At 40.4% G+C, this 19,555-nt stretch overlaps 1 protein-coding gene across 14 annotated transcripts in view; it reads right to left on the minus strand.

The window, feature by feature from the left end:
• RBFOX1 (RNA binding fox-1 homolog 1) overlaps positions 1–19,555 on the minus strand; it is a 1,256,643-nt gene that overhangs the window by 695,597 nt on the left and 541,491 nt on the right. The window lies entirely within an intron of this gene.

Raw genomic sequence — 19,555 nt, forward strand, 5'->3', positions numbered from 1 at the left:
AGTGGTTCTGCCCAGAATCTTTGATTTATTTTATTCTCTTTTAAAAGCAATGGCTTAGAAAAACAATTAAGTCATAAAGTACTCTTCTCGTGACCAAGTACTAGAACTGTTTGCTCCACAGCTTATTTCTCTGGGGAGCCAGAGATTCAGAATACCTTTGGAAAGGTTGTACGAGACAGGAAAAATATCCACAATTAGTAAACATTTGTCCTTGTACAACCTGTGGTGAAGTTTCCCAATTAACACAGAAATTTGTGCAGTCGTATCCCATTTAACTATGTTGATGTACAATTCCTTATTTAACCAGTGCTGTCGGCCACAAAAAAGTTAAAGTGCCCTAGGACAGAATGCTATCAGTACTGAAGGTCATTCTCGAAATAATACAATGAAACAAAGGTTTCCTCAAGTCACCTCCTAAAAAAAGCCAAATTACTTGACGATCTAACAAACCAAGTATTACTGTTGAAGACAACTGAATTTTACAGTAGTTATTCTAAATGCATTATAGAATTAAGATTGACTGAAATGACTTGATTTTGTGTAAATACACTGGAGCAGCTGAGAAGGAATAAAAAAGAAATCTGTTATGCAAGTCACCTTAAAGAAGAAAAGAGACACAGCTCTTCAGACCGACTTACCTGGAAGGACAGCGTTTGCTGTTAGGCGTGTTCAGGTCTGCTCAGTCAGAAATCTGGGAAGGTGGCAGCACCCTTGTTCCTCAACTGGCACTGGTGCGGCAGGATAACTGGGGTGGGAAAGGACCTCCGGAGGTCTCGAGCCCAGCTTCCCATCCCAAGCGCCCGCGGCAAGCCTCCGTGTTACCTCCCCTTGCGTGCCATGGAGCAACTCGCTTCTCCACCCTGCCCTCTGCTTCGAGGACACCGCAGGGGCAGAAGCCCTCAGGCCCACTTAAGAAATTTGACCAGTCCATGCCACAAAGAAGATCACTCCTAGTTTCCTCCTTAATTATTGAGAAAATTTGTCCAATCCATCAAATGTGTTAAAATCACTTTTTTCCTACAACCTACTCAAATCTCACAAACAAAATTTCCTCTGTAAGCCCTCTCCTTCACCATCTAGAAAAGCCTTGGTCATAATTATTTGCAAGCCTAACTGAACTCCCGAGCAGTCATTTCTCTTGCTGTATGACAATAAACTGAAAAAATCAACATTTTGGTCTTTTGTGATCAAAAACTTAACATGTAACACACAGTAAGTTGCAACTACTACTACTGCCCATATCTCGCAACAATAGCGACTAAAAATATATATATTCCAGCAAATGATGTGAAATCTGACAGTGCCTGCTTCTGTACCTGAGTGGAGGGTAGGCCTGTGCTGTAATGAGAACCAAAACGTTCCCACTTGCAAGTCTCCGAGGTAGGAGACTGTAGACTATCCTCTACCAGGGAGAGTTTCAGACTCCACTTTTAAAGCCTTTTCATCTGTCAATCACTTAATGGTTGTTTGAAAATTTTTAGACCTCTCCCTCCCGCTCTTGGGACTAGCTGAAGTATGAGTTTTTCAGCCAGACTGATATCTGTATTGTGTGAGGGTAGAAAACTGAACATAATTCTTAGTCGAAAACATCACATCATTCTTTGATTTCAGAATTTTTAAGTATATTTATGCAAGCAATTTATTAAGTCAGGGCATGCATTGCAGACGTGATTCTTTTTTGGAAAAGGGTATTCAGAGCATCAAATAATGTTTCCCTAGGCCTTAATTTGGAAAAAAAAAAAATTTCAAAACTGCTACCAAGTACAGTAAACGTTCTCAACTTTATGTTCCTATACCATGGCTTTAAAAGAATTGTACATAATATAGAATAAGTTAGCGTGTGCTTTTCGATCCAAGAATATAACCAAAATTGACACAGGGAACTCTAGAAGGCAAACGAAAACTCTTGTACCAAGCGGAAAAAATGGAAAAAGGCAACATGATTACATGTAACACAGTTTTAGATATGAACTGTGTGAGAAGATTTATCACAAAGTCACACTTTGGGGTGTGAAATCTGGTTAAAAAGAAAAGAATCAACAGCTGTAGTCGTGTTTAGCCCCAAGCCAAAATGCGAATGCACAATTCTGAAAACACGTACTGCAGTAAACCAGTCGCAGTGCCTGAAAAGCTCTGCCTGTAGCTCATGCTTGTGAAAAGAATACAGAAATAGTAAACACGTACAGCCCAATGTAAAATGTACTATGTTGGCACAACTACCACAGTCCTTTATAGTCTTAATACAGTCCACAAGCCTCAACGAGCAGTTCTGGCCTGGGACATCTGAAAGGACTGCTGCCATGTCCCGCACTCTGGAAATATTTCTGGAAAAGTGTTCAGAAAGAAAGTGACCTGGCATGTGTCTTCTGGAAACTACAGCCACCAAAACCAGCCAGGAAAATTCACCTCCACAAAAATAAATAAATAAATAAATAGTGTATTCTCCTCTTTAGCATCCAGAAAGATGACTATAGACTTGTTGCAATTAAACAGATGTTTTTCGCAGAAACTCATCAAGAATCAGATGTGTCATGATGCGAATCAGATAGATCATGAGTATTCCTGACTTTTCCAGATCTCTTTGCGATTGTTATTCTCCACCGAAAAGGTAAGCAAAAATCACGAATCTGACTGTGAACCTGGAGAGTCTCCACAATGAAGATGTTGCAGACGGCATTGTACAGCTATTTGATAAAACAAGAATTTTGCTGCAAAGAGTTTAAGATTGAAATACATAATGAAAAGGAGCACACAGGTTAAAGAAATAAAGGGAGGACAGGTTCGAGGGGAAAAGAAGGCAGAGAGATGATTACAATTAAGGGAGTGGTTGGTACCCAAAGCACAGTGGGTTCCCAGCACTGCCCCGTGCTCCACAGGCTTTCCACGGGGTGCAGAGCATTAAAAACTTGACTGAAACAAGACCACTACTGTACTATGCAGTATTTTGCTAGAATATATGCAATATGGCCTGGGATGAAGAAAGAAAAAATGTTTGTGGAAAGAACTGAGGAGGAAGTAACAAAAACTTGCAGAAGATTTGAGGATCATGTCCCCAGAACAATGCAAAGTAATCAGCAGTAACAACGAACATTAGCAGTGGAAACAAGTGACTAAGGAAATGGAAAGTTCAGCATCACTGGAAGGGTATAATAAAACTGAATCAGTGAAAAGGCAAATAACTAAATAACAGCTTTGGTATTGCTATTTTCCCTTGGATAATTTTACTGCAAAGAACAACTTTGTTCCCAGTCATAACCACTACCAATTAGATAGACCAAAGAATATTACAGCTGTCACCTACCAAAACGCTGCTATGCCAGACAGCACTCCAAAAGTATCCCTTGCAATTTCTTTCCAAACATGTGATTAAAGCAAATGTATTCACCCATTAATGAATTAAAGAAAAAAATCAGGACAAGACTTTCAGCATGGACTCGCATCCTGTCCACGCTACAGGCATGTTGTGATTTGATGCTACATACAGAGAAAACAATCTAATCCCACGAGCGACAGAACAGTCTTATAAACTGCAAGCTGAGAGAGCCAGTATCAGTATCTCTTCCTCGCTACAACTTCTCATATATGCAGTCTCCACGAGTTCAATATTATTATTAACTCTTGCTAAGCAGGACAGGACCGCGATGACCACTTCCAGCAGCATTAGTCAGGATCACCCAAGTGCACAGGGTGCTGCTGGTAATGTCTCACCTTTGTGTCTACCAGTGCTTCAAAAGCGTGAACGCCTCTTTGGTGTGACAGCTCATCCTTCACGGTACAGCTCCTGGGCAAGAAGGAAGACAATGAGGCGACTGCTGTGCTGTTCCTCCTCCGTTGATCTCAAACTCTCCGAAAAGCGTGCATCTTTAAGGTAGGAAAAATCTGGCAGTTTCCCCACACTGTGCTCAATTCTGCCCCAAGTTCTAATTGTTTTTTTTGTTTGTTTTGTTTTGTTTTGATATTTAGACTCGCATCACTATTTAACACAAATAAAAGAGATGAGGAGAAGCACATACAGTGTATCACTTATTAAGCCCACAGCTAGCACAAAAACAAACAGTATTTTTTGCTTGAAGTGATTTCCTCTTTCTTCCACCATATTTCCTGGCAATACGAAAACAGCAGTTGAGGTACGTAAAAACTGAAAAACAAGAAACTCCTCACTTGTCTTAAACTTCACTGGAACTTTTACAACCAGATCACAGAAACCAGGCCAAAGCTCCAGGCTGTGTTCATGCACCACATGCCTTTCATACCGAACCGCCTCAGCTTACGAGCTTCAGCTTACCTTAACTACAACATTGTTCTGAGTAAGAAGATATATAGATATACAAAAGATCATGCCTTAGCTGAAAATTTAGAATGTACTTCAGGTAGTGATGGTGTAACAAAACCATGTGAACACATCTGAAAAGTTCCTCCCCCCAAAACCAATGGAACTAATAATAACTAATAATAAAAACAAAACCACAAGTCCTAGCACAAGATACTGACCCCAAATTATCTTTCTACTCAAATATGCTCCTGGTTTTTTTGCAATGAGCATTCTAGTTTTTTACTGTTGTTCATTATGCCAGCTTAACAGCGCAGTGTGCGGTTGTTTTTCATACGTAGATTTCTGAAGACACATCCCTTTCAAACAGATCAAATTCAAATTAGGTTTAAGGTTGATTCATAGCTTTTTGAATTTCTACTCTGCGAACGTCACAGGCTTGAGATTAAGAGTCCCACAAGCTCTGTTATTTTCAGCTCTTACAAGGTTAGCTCCTGAAGCGCTGCATCTTCAAGCAATTTGCGTCCCTTCCTCTGATTCAGTAAAGTAGGTCACTATCACCTCAGCGGCTTCCTTTGATTCCATCACCGTCTTGTCTTTTATTAAACGACTACACGTCTTACACAGTGAAATGATTCTCACTGCTTCCACTGGAGATTAACTTAGGCTAGCCTGTCTGCAGTAAACTACAGCAGAGTCAGTACTTTTAATGGGAGCAGGTATAGAAACCGAGATGACAGAAATCTCTTTTTTACAAGAAGTATCTACCTCCACAACAAACATACTAAGGTTTCTGTGATTCATCTTTATATCAGATCTGCAAGTCTATTATATTTTGGATGACATTTCATCTTTAAATGAAGTATTTTTCTGACTAACAAGATGATTGGCTACAATACTATGTTGGATTTTTTTTTTTTTTTTTTACTGGCGTACATTTATAATTATAAGAGATTAACATAAAACTGTTGGAAGAGCTATCTGTTTGCTCACTACACTCAGTGTTCCAAAACATGGCATTCATTGGCATACCTCTTCTACAGATATAGCATATTTTAAAGGACTAATTGAATGTTGCTCAAAATGTGCAAATGTATTAATGTAAATACAATTAATTTGATTATATCATATAATTTGAAAGATGATACAACACTTCTATATGTGTCTATGTGTCACTAGCACAAACACATTGAAATTATCTCTGCTAAAAGGCGTGAGATTGTATGCTTACTTAGCATCAAGTTACAGAGCTCCTTTGAAAATAGGAAGATGCATGTTACTTGAGTACTGGTCATAAAGTTTAAACTGATTGTATTCCTAGGTATGTACATATATTGCTATGGTTCAGGTCTAATCCTCTTCACGGTGAGGTCAGTGAGATGTGGTCGCTCCCCCTGTACTGATGTTTCAGCAGGAACGCCATTTGCTTTCCTGCTGGGATCCAGAAAAGCACTTCATGCTGCATAATCAACAGTGCAACACACCACACTCGGCCACGGAACAAAAAAACCTAAAAATCTCTGGGCACCGTGTTTTCCACGGAAGGCATATTGGGTACCAGGGAGAACTGTTGCTCCGAGGTACCACGTGGCACCCAACGGCAGCAGCTCAACTCTTCAAAAGCCACCTCTGCTCGCACAAGTTTCTAAGGATCAGAGAAGCTTTCAGATCTCCTTCTCTTTCTGCTCGAACAGAATGAAAATGAGATGTTCCCATCTCATGCGTTTCCTTTGCTTCTTTTCTTCTCTCCCTTTCATCAACTTCCTTCTTCCCTTTGCCCTTATCCCCAACTCCTTATAATATTACTGCTTTAAGTTTATTCTAATGAGGTAGGTTGATGGAATTTTCCCAGAAAAACATTTAAGATTGAGTTCATAAAGGCACTCAGTATTATAATGCTGTTGAACCAATTTGTAAAGCACTACACCAGATTTAAATATAAATGTAAGTTAAGGTTATCCTAACAAAATGCTTTATATGTGACATACACACAGGCCTGCTGTAATTTAGCAATACGTTATTTAAGTAAGCTTATGAGAGTCCTGGAGATAGATACTGTAGAACAAGTACACGCTGCACTGACAGTGCTTCTCGTACCCGAGCTGGATGAATTGTGTCGAAGGGTGAGAGGGCAGCTTGGCTCCTTGACCCATTTTTATCTTGGCCTCTATTTGAGAGTAACAGTGATGATGATTGTGGAAAATGCAAGCTAGTTTTTTGCCTACTTGCTACAAGCCTAAGTGCTGAAGTGTTTTTGAAATGGTGACCCAGAAAGGAATGGTTCCAGTTTCCCAGTCCTACTTAATAAGCTATGTTATACTACCATAAACATTAAACTATTCAGACTGGTGGTAAGTTAATTACTCAAAAAGCGTTCAGAAAAAACTATATTTTCTCTAAGCAAAGCAAGATTTCCACCTATTTTGTGCCCTTAGTCATTGGGAAGAAAAAACAAATCTAAACACAAAGACAGAAGTGCATGACATTGTAGAAGACCAAATTTATTTAATAGGGTATCATTCTCATGAGAAACTGTGAATCAGCTATGAAACAGCTTCACCATTAACTTATATGATTTGACTGTATAACCTAATGTTCAAATCTGGGACACAAACTGGGAAGAGTAGTCACTATTTAACCTAGATTCTGTAAATTCATCTCAGGCATGTAATTTTTCCTAACAGAAAATATTCAGTGGCCCTCCATGAGATACAGGAGAAAAAATATTTCCAGAAGTATAGCGTTTACTTCTTTGCATAGCAAGCAGTGCCTAGAAGGCTACCACAGAAGAAAAGTACTTGGGAGAGCAAAACCTAAAAAGGGCTGTCGGGAGTGTATTATTGCACTTACATAACTACAGCAATAGAAAGATGGAGATACTAAAAATTAAGGATCACAAAAAGAAGGGCTTTGTTTTCAATATCTTACCGGAAACAGTAGCTGATCTTTAAGAAAAACTTGCAGTCAGCCAAAGAGTTGACAGAAAAAACCCTCTACCCATGTGAAAGCACAGGCTGTAGCACCATAGCTGAACACAGACAACCAGCACCAGCATCCTGATCAAAGCCCGGTCTCGCAAAAAGCTGCAGGCAAAACCCTAGGTCACGCGCAGTTAAGGGGAATGTGACCAGGATTCGGCTCTGTGGGAATTTTCTCATATGGTTTCATACGCAGGACCAGGACCCCAGGCATTTATGAATATGGGTAGGGAAGGGGAAAACGTGCAGCTAAGGGGAAATAAGCAACTAAACGCGGATACATAGGCCACCACGCTTAAATAAAGCGGCAACTGCTTCAGTGAGAATGGCTCAGCAAAGTTTAACAAAGCTTCACATATTCCTCTAGGTACCAGAAACTGCCCTGGAAAGAGCAGTGCCAGCAACAGACCGCCCAAACTACAACCTACATTTACTGCTTTTTCAGTGCTAACTCTGCTCTGCAGCATCCCACTTCCTCTGCAACCAGAGGAAACTTTTTCAGTCCCCGTACACTGCACAAAGCAGCTGGATATTTTGCATAATTTTCTGCGAGACAGCCAAGCACGAAGCTCTTAGATTTCCTTACCAGGTAGCGGCGGGGGTTAGAAGGGAGCCTCTGCACCACCGCCTGCTTCCCCGGGCAGCTGGCCGCCCCACCACCCGCAGCAGCTCTTGCCCGGCCGCAGCGGTGCTTCTCCTCGCCCTGCAGCCGCCAGCGCCCGCGACTCGCCGGAGCCGCCCCGGAGCCTGAGCTCTCTCCTGACGTCCCCATCAATCACGTCATTAACATCTTTTACTTCCACCTCCGGACTCTCGCCAGGTTGAGACATATGTTGCTTAGGCGTTTTACTGACACATTAATTCAGCGCAGGCTTTTGTTTAGCTCCGCGCGGTTGCTGAAGTTGCGTCTGCCTCTCTTCCCGCCACCGCACCTCGACGCGCCCCGCGTACGCAGAGTTCAGCGGCCAGGGGAGCCCTTGGCGCCGCGCTTCGGGCCGAGCTTCCCCCTGTTAATTAAAGGTACGGTTTTGTCAGTCGGTTTGAAGTCTAGATGATGACTCACGGTTCTAATTTGTCTCTTTTTTGGTTGTATCCTCGCCGGCCGGGTCACAACTAACGTGGGTGGCGCCTGCCATCAGCTGCCGCGCAGCGCAGAGGCCCAAGGGGCCAAATCTACGGGCGCCCCTCGGCTGCTCCCCGGCCGCATCCTGCGCCGCGCGGCACGGCTCAGCCGCTGCACCTCCCGCCAGAGGCCAACGCCGGCTGGGTCTGCGCGCGGCGTTTCCAAGCGCCTGCAAGTCACGGCCCGGGGTCGTAGCAGCGGCCTCGCGCGCAGCCGCCTGTCCCAGGTGCGGTGCCGGCCCCACCGGCCAGAGCGTGCCGCCGCTGGGGAGCACGGACACCGCTAGGGATGCGAAACACTGAAAAGGATAGACGTGAGAAACTCCGTTAGACCATAAAGCCCCCTAAAACATGCTCCCTGTTACAGGAAAACCAACTGTTATGCTAAAACCACTAAAAACCTGCAAACACAAACAACTTTCCATAGGCATCTAACAAGCACGAGAAAGTGCTGCTTAAAACAACAGCTATTTCTTACGAATAAGGAAACACATTCAAATCAAATGAGGGAGAATTATCATTTAAGTGTGATGAACTTTAAAATTCAATGTATAATAATTATTTAACACAAAAATCTAATCAAATATCTACAATAAAATAATAATATAAGAAATATTGGGTTTTCTCAACCAGCTCTGCCAACAATTTTATTTGAAAACTAAACTTGTTCCAGTCAGGCATATAGAGGAATCACTTTTAATTTTGCAGCAGATCAGCACTATGTTTCTATTTCTTATCTGTGCCTTGAAATAACTTCTTGAGTCAACGTCACACAAAAAAAAAAAAAAAAAAAAAAAAGAAAAAACACAGAGGAAAACTATCATGAAAATACTCTTGTATATCAGTTCAACATTTGTTTACACATTTTTTTCTCTAATTTTTCTTTAATTTAATATCAGAGTGAAAAAGGAAGGGAAAGGTTGCTTCCATCTAAAATAAGGAAGTTCATGTGTAAAAAGACAGTCCACAGTTTTCAACAAAGCCAACAGCCCAGACTGACTTCAGCAACGGGTGCTGGAGACCAGGGCAAAAAGGAAAGCTGCAAATCCCGTCCAGACCGACAGGAATCAGCAACACAGGCGCTGATGGCACACAGACATGATACTGCACAATGGAAAACATTTTGACAAAGTCAGAGATCTACAAAGAATTCACGTTTTATACTTAACTATTAGCATGCCTTAACTTTTTTCCACAGCAACACTCTTTCTACCGCTGTGCAAGCGGCATTTTTTCCTCACTTTCTGACCTTCAACTTTAAAGGCAACATTTGATACACGAATACATGGCAAGATCTATGGATCCAAGTTATAGTTGTGACATAAGGATGACATTCAGGTCTGCCTTACAGTTGTGACGGTGGTGCAGCTGGGTATCAGAGCTGGGACCCGCGTGTGCACCCCGCCCTGCACCTCGGCGCAGTTCCCTGCCTGGTCCAGGGACTGCCCAGCTGGTCTCTGCCCAGAGGGGACAGTGGCCGGGCTGGAGACACGGTGACTGCCTGAACCCCAGCCACCCTCCCAAAAACCTTCTCTACTTGTTACAGGAGCTCTTCGGTGGGAATGGGGAACAATCCCAAAGACCGCCCCAGGCAGCTCCTGCTCTCTGTCCATGGACCTATTGATAGACACTATTCCAATGTCAGATGTCTTGATCAGCTCCTAGGGTGGAGAGTCTGGCAGTCTCAGAGACTCTCCTATGTTAGTCCCACTGTGGTACTGGTTAATTTTAAGTAGTCATTTGATGCTGTTCCTGTATGGAACAGGAATGGTCACATAGGACAGTCACTTATCCATAGTTAAGAAACTTCTCAGGCACAGTTCAAGACAGGCAGCAGAAATGGATTCCTGCACATGCTGGAGTGGTCCTACAAGACCACCGGCCACCTGTAGTATAAGAATTCAGCAGATGCTGAATTGCTCAGGGCATCTCGTCTGATCCAACTCCAGAAGCTGCTACAAGCACACTTGCAAAGCAGACTCCCCTCACCTTCTGGACAGAGACTGGCCATCCCGTTCAAGAGAGCTGACTGCCCACATGAGCGTTACCCTAAGCAAAGATCTCAAAAAACGAGTGGCGGAGGTTTTTGTTTTGTTTTGATCACTGTGTCATTGCAACAAATAAAACGAGGAAAGCAGGTAGTAAGACAGACTGAATAAAAAGAAGTATACACACATTTACAACACAAGCATTTCCACTGAAATTCCATCAGAACAACCTCTGCCTTTGCTCAAGAGGGAGCTCACTGCAACAGAACCAGGGATCATACTCCAACTAAGGAGAAAAGAAGTACTGGGGCCAAGTTTCTAGCTCTCAAATCTGATCCCAAGTCAGGGTAGAGAGTCCCCAGCTTAAACTGCTGCCTCTGCAGCCTGACATCAAGCAAGCTTGAAAGGCAGGGGAACTTAACGCAACACTCGCAGTGAGACTGCTCTTAAATGGGTATTCTGGGAGTCTTCTTGTGTCTCAACTTATGGCAGAAAACCTAGAAGTCCTATCTGAAGCTGCCTTTTTCTACTTTAAACCTAAACTTTATAAATACTATACATTATTCAGCTTAATTTTGAGTTTCCCTCAAGGATGCACTACATACAATGCCCCTCCCAGACTAATGCAGAGAAAAATCTCCTCTCATGAGTTGATATAGCTCTAAAGTGAAGCTGTAGTTAGGATAAATCTCAACAATGAAGTCTGAAGGTATTTACTTTGGTTCAGGCTCTTTGGGGGGAGGGGGAAAAAAAAGCATGATTTTTTAAAAGAGTAAGGAAACACGTGAGAGCCAATATGAACAACTAAGACCTCTCTAAGACCTCTTATACGGTTCTTTACAGCTGGTACCATTTATTCAAAAAAATGTAATTGAAAGCCTGAATTCTGAAATTTAATAGCAGACTATAACAGATTCTTCTGAGGTTGTTAACAAACATCTCGGAAGGCCTGCATGCTTATTTTCTAACTACGTATTCTTTACCAGTGCATAATAGCACTGCTCTACCACATAGCACTTCCCTTTGCCCAGAGATCATCAACGCAGCAGACCATAGCACCGGTCTACTCAAAACTGCTCTCTCTTTTGCTAACTTGTGCCATACCAGCATCGTCTTTCCATTTAGAAATACCGAGCTGATAATGTTTGCACTGTTTATACAATCTCCAACTGATTTAAATTCCCACTTCTCTGAGCTGAAATTTTATCTTGTTGAAATATTAACACAATGGCTAGTTCCCACGTTGTTCCAGATACTAATGCAAACAGCCCTCCGCCTCCCTCAGCAGCTTGCCCTCCAAAGCCTCCGGCCTCTCAGACTGTGCTGGCCCCCAGACCCAGAGGGCAGCACTGAACTTCCACACTCAGTGGATACTTCGGAAACGTAAAGCCCATTTATTCACTAACTGCAGAGTCAGAACACAAAACTGCACGCATTGTGCCACGGTGGGTAAAACACACCCCAGCTCCTACCTTCTCTGTTCTCATAGCATCAAGAAACCACGCGAGGAATTTCACTCTAAGTCGGCCTTCAAGAGTTCTTGCATAAATTCACCAAAAGACAAGAACTCAACTGTCAAGTTCAAATGTAAAAGCAGTATTTCCTCTGTTAAAGTAATTTTCCATTTATAATAAAATATCCACTCAACTTTACATGCTGGAAAATACTGCTGAAAAACTAGCAGTCTGAAATTCTTGAGATTTCACAACTTATTAGTATTAAGATTGAACGGAGCCTAAGAACAAATGATTTAAGCACATAAAATTACAACCCTACCCATCCAACTAGGACACAATCATTTTTCTATTTGTTTATTCACTTTGTATTTTACTAAGTGCATGATTTCCATGAGCATATTTCTATGAGATGTGATGAGACTACTGGATGCGGAATTACTGCAGAATCACTTCTTTAGAAGACAAATTTTTACAGCGTACTTGGAGCCAGGCAACGTAGGAGAACCAGAGGCTGAATGAATTCTAACATTCTATAATTTAAAACATCTTCCTCTAGTATTTTTCCTTTTCTTTGCAATAAAAAGCACAGTTGATGGAGTAATCGTATAATAAATTCTACAACATTAAATAGTAGAAGCGTTTAAATGCACATTAACCTGCTCTCTCTATTTAAATTAATCTAAAACAGAATCTATTAAATTATGAGTCAGTCTTACAATATAACTTGCAATGAATGGCAGGGATATTTCCCTTTAACAGCATAAGTTCTTTAACATTTTGTTGAATTTCTATTAACAAATTACAGCTCTGGTGTGATGTGTTTTCATTTTATCACATTCACTTAAATTAACTGAGAATTCTGTGATTTTTATTCAGCACTTTTCATCTCTTACCATCATCATCGTAGATCGAGGCAGACCATGCAGTTCGCACAACATCCGCCAGTTCTTAAGAGACAGGGTCACTTGAGCAACAAATAGATCTTATTTAATACATTTTGACTTTGAATGACAAAGATCTTTTTTCATTTTTCCTTTGTGTGCATACAGAAACCATGATAACTACCTACAGGAATGACGACAAAAAACTGCAGTACTACAGACAAAAGAAGTTACCATAAATTACTAAAGAAATGAAGCATTTAATGCTAGTCCTGTGTTATATATAATAATTTAAGTGCTTTGAATTCAATAAAATTAGAGATTTAAGCAATAGTTTCCATAACAAGATGCTTCTATTCTCAGAAATATGTCACTTTATTATGAACTACAAGGCTTTGCAGAAAATACATCTGATTTCCATCTATTTGGGGTTTCGTTTGGTTTTTTTCTGTGTGCGCAGCTCAGATTTTTAAACAAATTAATTCCAATCACTCCACTGAAATAACTAAAAACAGCATAACATTTATTACTTACTAGCTAACTCAGAAGTTCTTATGCTAAAGCTAGGCAAAACCTAGAAATATGACGTCGGTTTTAGCAGAATAAATGAAATAAACATTGGACCAATGTATTCCATGTTCACTCAATTTTTACGCCATCACGAAACTTGGAAAGCCATGATTCCTCAGAACAACACATGGAAAAAGAGAGACTCTCTCACCTCAATTCATCCTGCCTTAAAGATACACCAAAGATGTCTCAAAACACTCGCACATCATTACTGAAAGGCAGCTATCTAGGTCCTGCAAAGCCTGGTCTCTGGGCTGAGATCCGATTTCTCCTCTGCTATCTCACATCTCCTATTGTTCCTGCTTTACCTTTCATTTAAAAACAAGGGAGCTGGGTCTTCATACTGCTTTGCCTTAGGAAGGCTTTTCCGCTTCCGCGTGCTTTTCTTTGGTTACAATTGAACTAAACACAATTTCCAAGTCTGCCAGAATCAGCACTCTCATTCTTTATATTATTCTTCCTTAAAAAAATTTTGATGCCATCTCCAAACTTTGTATATAGGGCTAGAGCTAACTTTCTAGCAGATCCACTCCATAAAAAATGGAGTGGATAGTTTTATGAAAAAGGCATTTTCCATCACAAAATCAGTCATATCTATGTTGGAGCTTAAAATATACACCATGATCCAGATACAGCAATAAATTAGCATTATCTATGATTCCAAATTTCCCTTTCTTTATTGCATGTTGCTATAATCTAGTTTAATTTTGCAAGTGTTTTTTACAAAAGGAATTCAAAGGTTACTAAGGGTTAACTTTTAAACCTAGTAAAAAAAATGACACAGTGCAAGAGCAGGAAAAGAATTGTTCCTCACTTGTATTACCTAATCAATCTGAAATCGTTACAATTTCACTTTTGTTCCTTTGGTCTATTATTTTTAAATATTTTTTCTTCAAAGTACTCATGATAGATTACAGAGGGAAAATAACTAGTCAGAGAGGTAATGTAGTTTCTCCATAAAAAATGATATACAATATTCAAAGGCACATACTGGAATAAACCATACACAAAAGACAAATGACTTTTATATGATATAATGTATATGAATTCTGTATATTTGTAAAGTAAATGTTAGTGTGATAACTGTCAGTATACACAGCTCTAAATTGCAGAACATTACTGAAAATAATAGTTACAACTTAGTACGTGAGGATTTTAATTCTTTATAACCTTCTGGTAAGAACAAATACTGAGCAGTCACATGAGTCATACTTCTTTTCTGCATTTATTTCTTCATCTTTGAATTATTTTCTTTTTGATAGCCATTACCCTTGTACTTGAAGAACACCCACATAACATACAGAATGGCACTGAAGTCCCTATTGGATTCCAAGCAGCCTCTGGCATTTTCCCCTACTCTGCCCTCAATTGCAGTTTCCCTTAAATCATGTTAAAACATGTGCCACAGTGAGATATTTGACCTTTTGGTTTTGAAGAGCAAGGTTCTGGAGAACACAGATAAACTCCTCTTAGCACAGAGGATGTCTCAAACAGGTACAAGCAGACCCGGACCGCTCTGCGTGGATTCAAACTGCCCAGATCATTGCATGAATGCAGCACTATACCCAAATGAATCCGTTTTGCTCACAGGGAATTATTTTAGCTAATTTACCGTGAAGTAGCTTTTTCTTTGTGAATGTAAAAATTGATATGGATATAACAATTCCAATTCCTAAGTTTCTGCAACTATGCAGATTTCACATCTCTTCAAAGGTCTGTCATGTACTACTAAAAAAACTTATTTCCAGGATTCTTTATAATCCTACCTTAGCAAGTACAGTGAAGTTTTTGTGACCCAGATACTGTCCACAGTTCTGAGACATTTATATATACACATACATACACATGTATTCACAAACGTCTCTATATGTGTGTGCACATATATATATAGGCGTTTGTGAATACATGTGTGTATGTATGCGTGTGTGTGTGCATATATACATATATATATAGGCATTTGTGCGTGTGGTGAGAAAGGATACCACAAAGGACTGCTAAGGACCCCTAATTTAATAATTGCGATTGCACTGATTTTTTTTTCTTTTTTTTTTCTTGTAAGCAGCTATCTTCAGAAAATTATAAGCCTGTCAAATCTTCAATGTTTTTGCAAACATGATGATGATAAATATCACGCACCACTTACTCTTGTTTTGCAAAAGTGCTGCTCAAGTTTGGCTTCTAGTGAATCTGCCTGATCCTCCAAGAAACGGCCTTTGACATTATCTACCATTAACATTGGTTTATCTAATTACTAGAAAATATGGCATCATTACACAATAATCCCTGACAAATTGATCATTATCAGCAGCTAACGACTACTTTGTGAACTAATTGCCCTGGGGCTAAGGGGTGCATGGGGAGAGAAACAGTTTGTAAAGAAAAATCATAGCTATTAACAGCCATAAGGTTTGGCTTGGGTGATGCTGTTGCTATTATAAATCCCTCTGACTACCACCACTAATGATTCTTGAAGATAGGCACTGTGGCTGGGCGAATGTGGCTTTCTGTATTAGAAATGCATTGTGTTGAAAAACAATTATCTGCTGTTAAGAATGACCAGGCTTCACCGATTAGAGTGGAGAATGCATCCCATTACATTTATAGTATTAGGTGTGTGTGAATGCTTTCTTAAGACTCTAGTAAAAATAACCACATTATACTCTCTATATAGTCTGGTGCAAGAACAAGATTTGAACAAAACTTGCAACACGTGACTGATGAATATATTCACTTAAAATCCTTTGCAAGCTTCCAGTACGACCCATTTTAATGCTCTGCGAAGCTAGTACTCCAGTGCACTTCAGTCTACCATTACTGAAAACTCTTTTAGGGATACCACCAGGCTACTCACACTCTAACATAGCTCACTTCTGGTGGAAAAATAATAGAGCTTCAGATACTGGTCACAAGAACTGAACCCAAAGCAAGAAGTGGATTCCAGGACAACAGCATAAATTCCAAACTTCAGCGGTCACATCCAGGTTTAGTGCAACCCACCTCGCTACGGCTGGTGCCTACTAGAACGTCTTCACATCAAGAGAGCAGAAGCACAGGCCCCTGGGGCTCCTGAGAGTCCCCCAGATGTGTCTGAACTTTCGCCTGACTATCAAATGTAAGACTATAGCTAAAGGACATGTTTTCCTTCAAGTGGACATGTCTGCCTCAGCCACATCTAATTATTGCCAGTACATCTCTTGCCTTCTTTCACAGTCTCATTATTCTTGCACAGACACTAGGGCTTTCAGTTTGCCCACCCATAGTTTCTCTATTCCTTTCAAGTGAAAGAGCAATTTTGAAGAATGCCAGAACTACTGATCTGCCTTGCTTTTGTGGGTTTTTAAGTGTTCAAACACCCCTGCTTCAAAAAGCACAAAGTTTGGTGGTTTGATCCTTCTGTACTACACTGCAAAATGAGAGCGACTTGAAGAAAGAACTAACATATAAGAAAGGAAGAAAGACAGATAGGATTTGCTTGTGTGGAAAGAGTACAGAATAAATATAGACTATTAAGAAAAGAGATAAAAAGAGTAGAAATATCAAGATGGGCATGACGAGAGAGCAAGACTTCTTTCAGAGCTGAACAATACAATTGTGAGGGAACTTTGAGCAGATAAGATACCTGTGTGTGTATACATATGTTTATGTATGTGTATCTATACCTTATCCACTTAAAGTGGATATATACACATACACATATACATACGCATACATAAAAATCATGTTAGTTGGTTTTGTCACAAAACAGAGGTTGCAGGTATCAGCTTTACATTTTGTGTCCAGGGTTACTATTGCTGTTGAGAACCTCATTACTCCTTAGAAGGGAAAGATATAACAGCATAATTTTATACTGCTTGGAAGGCAGACAGTCACCAGAATGATAGTGAATACAGAAATATCTGCTGGAATAATGAAATGAAATGAAAGCTACTTAAAATAGTTTCATAGGTTTGAAATGAGAATCCAATTCATTATATTCACTATTAGCTGTAAGGGGGGTTATACGGTTACAGTTTTACTGTTTACCCTTTTGTTCAACATCACATGAAAGGATTACCAGCAGCTCAGGCACAGCCTCCTCCACAAGTGGGTCTTCTCCCCTCCTCGGGCTTCCCCCGGCGGCAAGTCTGAGCAGAGGGCTACCGTCAGGTCAGGAACTCTCTCTAGGTTTTAACAGCAGTTTTAACACAGAACTGGGCCAAACAATACCCAGGACAGCCTTGCCTCCAGATCGACATGGACTGAGGAGAAGCACAGCAGGAGAGCTGGCGTCTGCCTCTTTGGGTCACTCGTGGTCCTCTGACTGACTAGTCAGCTTCCGTGGAGATTTACCGGGCAGACTGCTCCCGCTGCAGCTAGCAGCCGGGTGACTCATCCAACCCACCACGCAGTAGTAATTACTCACCAAAACACCACATTTGATTCAGAGTCATTCCGAGATGATGGCAAACACTAACTGAGAGGGAGTTCTGCCCTCTGGAAAAGTCGCAGAGAAAAATAGAAAAAAGGGAAAAAAGAAAAGCCCCCCCCCCCCCCCCCCCAACTAAATGCTGGTGTCTCACCATGGCAAATGAGTAGCGCAGACACTGTTTCTCCCAGGAACCCTGATAATCCCAAAGTGAAGGCAACAGAGCTACTTGCTGGGGCATCTGCCATCTGGTAGAGTGGGAAGACACCCCACTTCTCCAACCTCTTACCTCTCGTGTGAAGGGACAGTGCTGAGGTCCCAAGAGGAAAGGAGCAGGGAACCAGGGCCATACGTTAAATTACACCAGGGCCTAACGAAGCCAAATCCCTTGAGTAATATCTTTAATCTTGTACACCAAAACCACTCACAGCTACACCAGAAAAAACTCCAACTACTGGGGTCATTTATTGATTTTGCAGATGGTTCTGAGTAATATCAATTAGAGTTAACAAACTTAATCTGGTCACTTATATGAAAAAAATTTTTCAAGGATCCTGGAGCTCCTGAATGAATGACAATTTTTTAGATTATGAACTGCCTTTCTCAGCTGCTAAATATAATTAAACTTAGAACACTTCCTGCAAAAATGGAAAATAAAATCCCTCCTGAGCCCCACACTGTCCTTTCATGCCAAAACCAACTTAACATGCAATATATCATCAAAGCAACATTACACTGATGATATAGAATTTATGAGGGATGTCCTATATCTCATTAGATATGAAGTTGAGAGCAACAGGGGAGAACAGTAGAGGAGCACAATAACAGTATCTTCAAATTTCTAGAGACTAAGAAAATAGGTCTTTATTTTTAGGGAGAAAGAAATATGGAGATAATCATTAAAAAATATTAACACAGATGAAGCAATTTGAGTGAGTTTCTTCCTGAAGACCTGCTAAACCGAATGCAAAGTTAATCCTAGACCCTTTTGCTATATAGCTTACTTTCCTGAAACACAAAATTCCTACTTACATAGAAAAAAAACCCACTCATTTTCTTTAATTAAAAGAATTCAAAATGCAATTTTTGAAAGATATTCAGTACTTATAATAAAGACTGAAAATGACAGAAAAATTTAAGACAGCCCAATGTACTAATTTCAATAGTTAATTACCCCCACTTTAAAAAAGTGTTGTCAACTGTCAACTTCCATTTGTCGGATCTTGAAATGCTCTTTTCTGCTAGGCTAAAGACTGAGACATCTCCCATAAAAGTATCTTATCCCAGGGAAATATTTGTAAGACCACTTCTTAATCCTTGACTGGATAAACTCAACAGATCTTTATTCTCTCACTACAGAGGAGTTCTGTAAGCATTCCCAGAGATCCCCTCTGAGCCTTTTCTGATTTCTCAGTATCTCTTTTGAAGTGAGGACATTGGAATTAGACACGTTATTCCAGTCTCACTAATGCCATGCAAAGTAAAATAATAATAATACTCAACTGCACCAGAGAGCTGTAGTGATTAGCAAACATTGGAGTGTGTTGTAAGTACCGAACATGCCTAGCCACTTTTGTACGAGTTGTTCCATTGATTTGAAGGTACAGCGGGAATATAGTTGAAGGTAAGAAAGACAGAAATTAGACTGCAAGAAGCAATAATAGGGGGCAATATTAGGCCAAAAAGACACCCATTTGATATATGCTAATGAAAAAAATAATAGAAATGGGGAGAGGGAGGGAAAAGGATTAAAGAGACAGAATGAGTTAGATAGGAAGCAAAAAATAGATGATAAATCAACTGTAGGAAAAAATAGCAAAGGAAAAGGAGATGTCAGAATTTTCAAGTCTTTATATCTGTTTTACTTCCCTTATTCCCTACTGA

The sequence above is a fragment of the Dromaius novaehollandiae genome, chromosome 14 (assembly GCF_036370855.1).
Source record: "Dromaius novaehollandiae isolate bDroNov1 chromosome 14, bDroNov1.hap1, whole genome shotgun sequence".
Lineage (NCBI taxonomy): Eukaryota > Metazoa > Chordata > Aves > Casuariiformes > Dromaiidae > Dromaius > Dromaius novaehollandiae.